Source organism: Chrysemys picta, chromosome 10 (assembly GCF_011386835.1).
Source record: "Chrysemys picta bellii isolate R12L10 chromosome 10, ASM1138683v2, whole genome shotgun sequence".
Classification (NCBI taxonomy): domain Eukaryota; kingdom Metazoa; phylum Chordata; order Testudines; family Emydidae; genus Chrysemys; species Chrysemys picta.
This window is the reverse complement of record NC_088800.1, coordinates 73,521,501-73,529,394: the sequence shown is the minus strand read 5'-3', so window position 1 is coordinate 73,529,394 and position 7,894 is coordinate 73,521,501.

Sequence of the window (7,894 nt, the reverse complement as noted above, 5' to 3'; positions counted from 1 at the left end):
TCTGAAGGGCCTCATGAATTCATGTAAGTTCAGTTTGGCCATGGTTCAGTTGTACTCATGATCTGTGTGTCTTCCTCCAAATACTGAGTGGGGGTATATGTGCTAGAGTGGACAGCCACTGAATGGGTATTGAGTTTAATGTTCCAGTTATGATTCCAATTGTGACATTAAGCTGCGTGTCCAGAGATTTGGTATCTGAGATGCGTGCCCAGACTGGAGTGCAATATTCAGCAGTCGAGTATACCAGTGCTAGTGTAGCTGTTCAAAGTGCGTGCGCAGCAGCATCCTATGTTGTGCCTGCAAGTTTTCGGATGAGGATAGTCCTTGCTTTTATCTTTTCACATGGCTTTTCTGAATGAACTTTAAAACTCAAACTACTGTCCACACTTCGGACAGGGCTCATTTCGGACCCACTGATTGCAAAAAGTGACATTGAATGGTTCCTTGGAGGCTTTGTTATTGAAGTGAAACCAAGGGATACTTTTACTGTGAAAAGTATTTGAATACCCCCCTGCCTCCCCAAAAAAAGGATTTACAAGCGTTGCTACTTTTATAAACAGAAAATGCTACAACAAATACCCTGATATTCATTGTTTATTTGATACCACTTTAAAATAAGAGTTAAGATTAACAGAGCCCAAATGTATGTCGAGTCCTTTTAAGCTATCTACAAGGCACTGTCTTTTCTCTGTGTGTGTGTGTGTGTGTGTGTGTGTGTGTACAGTGCTTAGAATAATAGGGGAATCAATCCCTAATTGAGGCCTATAACATACTACATTTCAAACAATTAATAAAATAATAATAATAACTCTAATTTAATAGCCAAACAGTTAGAAGTAGTAAGAGCAGCATAATGTGTATCCTGCCTTTAGCTATAATACTCTACATTTTCCTTCAGGCAACAACAGTTTATCCCTTTGGAACAAAGAACATGTTGTTGGATAGCTAATCCTCCATTTGATAGATTACAAAAGGGAAGAATGAATATATACTTATTCTAAATAGTATGTTATTGGCATGGCTTATACGGCAGCATTCACAATGTCAGTAGACTAGAAGTCTGGAAGGTCAAGTCCGTAAGCAGGACTTGGACTCGCTATCCAAGGTTAACCTCCAGGGGAAAGTTAAAAATCCCAAGGCACTTTTTAGACACAAGTGATATCAGCATCCTAACAATGTTTTGTCTCTCAAGGAAAAAAGTTCAAGGCTGTGTGTGAGCAACATAATGGCTGCTCCATTTGCTTACTACCAGTATCTACCGTGTTAATTTGTAAAGCACTTTAAGCATTATATAAAAATCATATTTGGTTCTATTATGTATAGCATGCTTGCCATCTAGTGGTTACAGCTGATAAAATAAAGGACGCAAAAATCTATCCATCTATTGATAAGAAACCAGTGCTTGTATAAGGTACTGGTTTAACATGTCTGGAAAATTAAGACTTTCAGTTACAAGCAGATCTGCTCAGGATCTATGGTGCTATTGGCAACAGCCACCAGTTTGCCCTGTCAAAGTGCCTCAATCATGGGGAAATTAAATAACTTGAGGTGTCTTGTGCAAGTACAAAAAATATCTCTTAGAGAAAAACTCACCCTCAATGTTCAGGATAACACATATTTCCAATCTGAAAAAAAGATATCACAATGTCGAAATCAATAGGTTATCATTCCTCTTTATATTGCCATAGTAATTTGCTACTGGAGACCACTAAGGTATCAACAACACAGGTGTCCAAAAACTGACTAAAAATAGCCCAAAGAGTCTTACCTGAACAAAAATGTAGCTTTCTAGGCTACAAAGTCATGACAGCATGTCCCCATTTAAAGGGTATGTGGGAAGAAGTAGCCCTATCACCTGTGATTATAAAAAGCATTCTGCAGCTGCTTGAAATTCTCCTTTTCCCAAGAAGCCAATGAGACTACTTATATGCTTAACATTAAGCCTGTGTTTAAATGCTGTGCTGGATCAGGGCCATGTTGCTCAACATCTCGCAGGATTGAGCCATAAGTCAGTTAGACTGCCCCATGTTCCACTCACCATGAAAATCCTGCTCATGGGAATGACATCAGGGGACGTATGGGGGCTAATTTTGCCCATACTTGTTATCAGTTTAAAAATGGAGTAACTCCTCTGAACTAAAGTATACAACTAATGTGAGAGTAGAATCAGACTCATTATGCTCAGTGAGTCCTACAAAAAGTGTATTTACTTTTCATTTAACAGCAGTTTGAACATAGTAAGTTTCATTGTTTCCCTGTACAGCCAGTAGAGAAGAAACTACCTGAAATGATCCTTGTAAGCATGAACAGAGGTGGAGAAAACCTTTTAAAGATTTTTTTTAATTTAAAATATATAGTTCAAAAGGTTGGAAAGAGAACTTTTTTTTAAAAAAGTCAATATTTAAAACAATGAAGTTGAGAGAGTCCCTTTAAATTCTAGATTGGAAAATGTTATTCTGGTTGTAGACTTTGAATATCACTTCATATTACAAATTAAAGTGCTGTGTACATTTTTTCTTAATTAAGCTAAATGCCTGCTAATGACCATAGGGAATGAAATAAGCCACAGCTGGCTCTACCATGCATATGCCATTACTGCTTAACAGTAATTTGTGTAATTACTAACAGTTGTATTTATCTGTGTAAAACACATGTTGAAGATTTAATGATGAGCTGAAATGAATGGCTCACAATATGCTTAAATAGTTTTTAAAGGTATATTTGTTTGTCAATGACATGTAGGACATTTTAAAAAAACGTAAGTATTCAATTTAATTAATTTTTAGGAATTCCATATATTTGCTTAATAGGATAAATTCTATTTTTTTTCCCAATAGACATGAATTCTAACACTTCCCCCTTACAATTAAAAAACGGTGACAAGATGACAAATTCTCAACGAAGCTTTCACAATTGCTGCTCAAGCTATACCTGTTCTGTGGATACAGTATTTCAGTAGCAAGTCTGTTCAAATTTACAATTTCCATGGGAACTTCTCTAAATTTATTTAAAATAATGCAAAGAGGGATTGGCCTTGTGCGGGGAATGAACATCCCAATTCATTTTGGTTCAGTCCTTTGTTCCCAATTCTACAGTTGGATCTGTGTGGGTGTACTCTTTGCCCACATTGAACCCACCAGAGATTCTGGACCATAGTTTGCATTCATCAGAGATTAGTAACATTATGGAGGAGACTTCATTCAAACAAAATAAAATAATGTCTCTTAGATATCTTTCAAATAATGTGATGGGCTTCCCCTCCTCCCTTAGCTGTGCTGCAGGTGGGTGTAATTTTAAAAAGAGGCTGAAAGTACAAGATTGAAATGAAGTGTTCTTTTGGTTAGTGATGCCACCTGTCCTCATCTCTAGAGTATGCAGACACCTGTGTTAGAGCTCCACCTGCATTAAACTTTGTTGGATTTTTAAGACAATGAGGAGTAGCTTCTTACCTGCTAATACCTCTGATGTTACAATATGTTTTACTATACAGTTACAAGTATATTAATGACATAACACACAGATTCTGAATACTGCATTTCAACAAAACAAAGTTTTCAAAAAGTCTTCTGATTTTGGGTGTCATCTTTTTCTAGGTGACACCTTTCCTCGGGCCTGAGTTTCAAAATGGCTTAATACCCATAACTCAAAGTCAATGAGAGTCATGTGTGCTCCAAACATCTAAAAATTAGACCCAAGATGTGTGTGGAGTTGAGAGATCAAAAATTGCAGCACCCAAAATCAGAGGCCACTTTTGAAAAATGTTCCCTAAATCAGTGGCTCTCAACCTTTCTAGACAACTGTACCCCTTTCAGGAATCTGATTTGTCTTGCGTACTTTCAAGTTTCACCTCACTTAAAAACTACTTGCTTACAAAATCAGACATAAAAATACAAAAGTGTTACAGCGCACTCTTATTGAAAAATTGCTTACTTTCTCATTTTTACCACATATAATTATAAAATATAATAAATATTGTACTTACATTTCAGTGTATAGTATATAGAGTAGTATAAACAAGTCATTATCTGTGTGACATTTTAGTTTGTACTGGCTTTACTAGTGCTTTTTATATAGCCTCTTGTAAAATTAGGCAAATATCTCGATGAGTTGATGTACCCCCCAGAAGACCTCTGTGTACTCCCAGGGGTATGTGTACTCCAGGTTGAGAACCACTACCCTAAATAAACAAAGATATGGGACAGAATGTTCAAAACAGCATGATGCATTTTGATATTTGTACATAGGCAACAGAGCACAAAGCAAAATTTAGTCGTTAAGAGCTCACACCTGCAATGCAATGAGCATTCTACTTGATTTGGCAAAAACACTTAAGCACATGTCTAATTTTAAATCCCATGGGACTACTCAGGTGCTTAAATTTAAGAGCATGCTTAAGTAACTTGCTGAAGGAGACTTATTTCACCAATTCTGATCTCACTCACTCTAGTTCAAATCAGGAATAACCCAATTAAGTCAATGGAGTTACAAATGATGTAAAACCAGTATGAGATCAAAGGCTCTATATCTCTATATCTTTATAATAAAAGATCAAAATACAGAATTTTGTACTATAATAAAACTTTGCTGTCAAGTTCAGCTGATACTGTTATTTCTATCAGGAGCCTTCTGTGTGAATGTGGGACTTTCTGACCCAGCAATGTTTGGGAATTTGTAAATACGCAATTAGACCATAATTCCACATTTCAAGTAAGGGTTTTTATGTTGTTTGCTAAAACACAATTATGGTAAACTAAATCTGAACAATACTACCATTTATTATGCAGGGAAGTAGATATATAACAGAACAAGAGGTATATTGTAAACTTTTCCAAATGCTGCATATACAAATAATGTTAACTAGATCTGAAGTAATAATATTCACCACCATGAAAAACAAAATTCCATAAAAGAAATAGAAAATATTTTTCCACATTTGCCATTTTTATTTTAACATCTAATGTCAAAATGTACACAAATGTTTTTTTTCCAGTAAGAATGTTACATTTAAACATATTGATTCTGTAAATTACTATGCCTTTGACAAAGATTCCAAGACATTGGAGGAAACATTTTTAGTGTTTCTATCTTTGAAGTAAAAGCCAGACATGCGAAATTTAACTTTCAGTATATTTTCTATTTTTGTCTGTTTCATTTATTTTCATTCTTTCATTAATAACATTGTTTTCCCCAATTAAAGGATTCTCCCTTGCCATCTACAATTCCCTTTGTGGCATTCCTTATCTTTAAAATGTATTTGATCCTTTTTGACCTGTTCACCCTGCAATTTGATTTGCTTATGCATTTAAATCTTTATTTACCTCCTTCTGTTTTGTGTTTTATATTTCTGAACTATTTAATAAAGAAAATAAGTAAAATTTTGCACCTTCTGTTACTATAAATTCAAGTGCAAAAATATGTTATCTGGAGACTAGAGAAGCTAAAAATAGAGTACTGTCCATGCTGACGGAAGAAAATGAGAAAGATGGTCTTCAATAAAACCTTGAAAAATTTTACAGCTTTTTAAAATGCAAAGGGATCTTTTAGGAGTACGCATATAAACATCTGAAGTTTGGATGCAGCTGCCCAAAACCATCCCTTTATTCTCTGTTACATGCAGACATTTTTATCAGTGGACAACAATGCAACCTACTGGTGAATGTTGAGGGTAAGCACAAGGATCACAAGGGAAGCCTTTCCAGAATTGATCGCTCTGGTCCTAGATAGCAATGCCTTCTTCATCCTCCAGTGAATTTAATGAGGTTGTGCTGAGAATCATAAAATTTTAAAAGCCTATACTGAATGTAAACATATATAAATAAAGTAATGTTATTATTATAATACAACCAATCTAAATCCCTCCTACAAGGTTTTGGGGGGGAGGGTGGGGTTGGACATGGTATTCTATACTTCATGCCTTAAGCTGTTTTGTTGTGTGGCTGTATGTTATTGCTGTCTATCACCCTAAGGGTACATCTACACTGCAGCCCTAGCTGTGATTTGCAGCTAGATGTACTTTTGCTAGCTGTAATCTGCTATCTTGCTAAAAATAGACATGAGTTTGGGCTTCAGCAAGGGCTGCAGAAGTCTGCTTGCTTGATCCCCCTGGTATTTGCTCACTTGTGCAACCAATGCTGAAGCCCACACCTGCCCATCCTCACTTCTATTTTTAGCAAGCTGGCTAAATTACAGCTAGTATGGGTATATCTACATGACCTGCAAATCATATCTGCTGCTGGAGTGTAGCTGTAACCTAAAAGTGGTTGCACTTGAGTAGTACGTGAAGTAAACCCTGTGAGCCAGATTCTGCCAGAGTGGTGTAAAGGGGCCTTAAATGTAAATGAGAATCAGGACCTACATGTACAGCTAATTCATATATCAGGGCTCTCTCATGCTATGATTCTAATTAGGTACAGACTCACTTTGACTGTAGAGAGCCTCCTGGAGCTCCACAGTGTACAAGGATAGTGGAATCACTGCTACACTCTTTTAGGGGTACAGCATATTTCCTCCCACATACGTACCAGTTCCAATGGCTGATGCAATATGAGGAAAGGGAACCATGGACTCATTTCCATCTCCTTTGCGGTGACTTGCACCCCCTGGCGGCTGTGCCAGGATGCAAGGTGGGGGGCTTCTCTGCACCCTTTCATCCGTGCACCTGCTTTGAACACCCATGGAGCAGTTAGATAGAATGTGGTTCTCCAGTTGCAAAGCATTTTGAAACCCAGCAGGCTGAAAGATGTTATAAAAAGGTATAGAAATAAATGGTCTGATTCGTCACCCTTATTCACACAAATAGCCCCATTAGGTTACTTTAATTGAACTTCTTATACATACTGCTTGTACCACTCAGTGTGAGTAAAGGTTACAGAATTGGACCCAAAATTATTAAGAACAGTTATCAGGACAGTACTGTAAACTATATGTTCCAGAAATGCTATCAATACAATAAATTCCAGAGGCTTGAGAAGACTTTGCTTGGAAGGGTGGGAAATGCCCCATAAACCTGCTTCTGTGCATGCCATGTTAGCTGTATTCATGATAATGCTCTCACAGCTCACTGTTTCCGAGCAGGAAGAATTAAAGAATTAAAGGCATAAACACCTTGAGAACAATTTGTTTTACAACTCCTGAAACCTGATAACAGTCTCCTCCCACATCAGAGTCCATTTGCCTTTCTGTTCTAAGTCCAATTCTTGTTGTTTGCCTCTTGTGATCTCACCACAGCAACAAGGTGGCACGAAAAACAAGGAGACAATACGGGATGGGGAAGCCCAACATTTAAAGAGAGAGAGGTGGGGGGAAATTAACACGTTTTTCTTAATTAAAACAAGCTGTTAAGCTTGAAAACAAACTCTAATTCGGAACATCATTTTTAGAAAGTCATTTTTAGGAAGAGAGGCTTGGAATGAGACTGAGTCTGCAGTCTAGACTACTATAGAAGGGTCGGAGCAAGTTTCAGGGACATGAAAATCACTCTTGAGACCAATGAGCCCCACCAAAATTCATAGTTTTAAATGTCCAAGGCTATGGGGTTTATGTCACTTCTCTTGTGAGGGAGTTTACATTGCTCTATCAGGAAGATTTTCCTGGTGCTACCCTAATCTGAATTTCATCTCACAACTTCCAATTACTTTTTATGATTCTAATATTCTTCTCCATCCTTGATGTTTACACACTGTAAATATTTGTAGACTGTTCCAAACCTTCTTTGCTCAAGTTAGCCCTCGAATAACCTCATTGTGGAGAGTGAGGCGTAGCTATTTAAAGAAGAAATGTGCCTAAAGTGGATGCCAGTGTCTTAATCCCATCCACTCTGCAGAAAGCTTCTGCAATAAACCCCCAACCCTCTCACCCCTTTCATCTCCTTTGTTTTGAAAAAGCTCCCTTTATT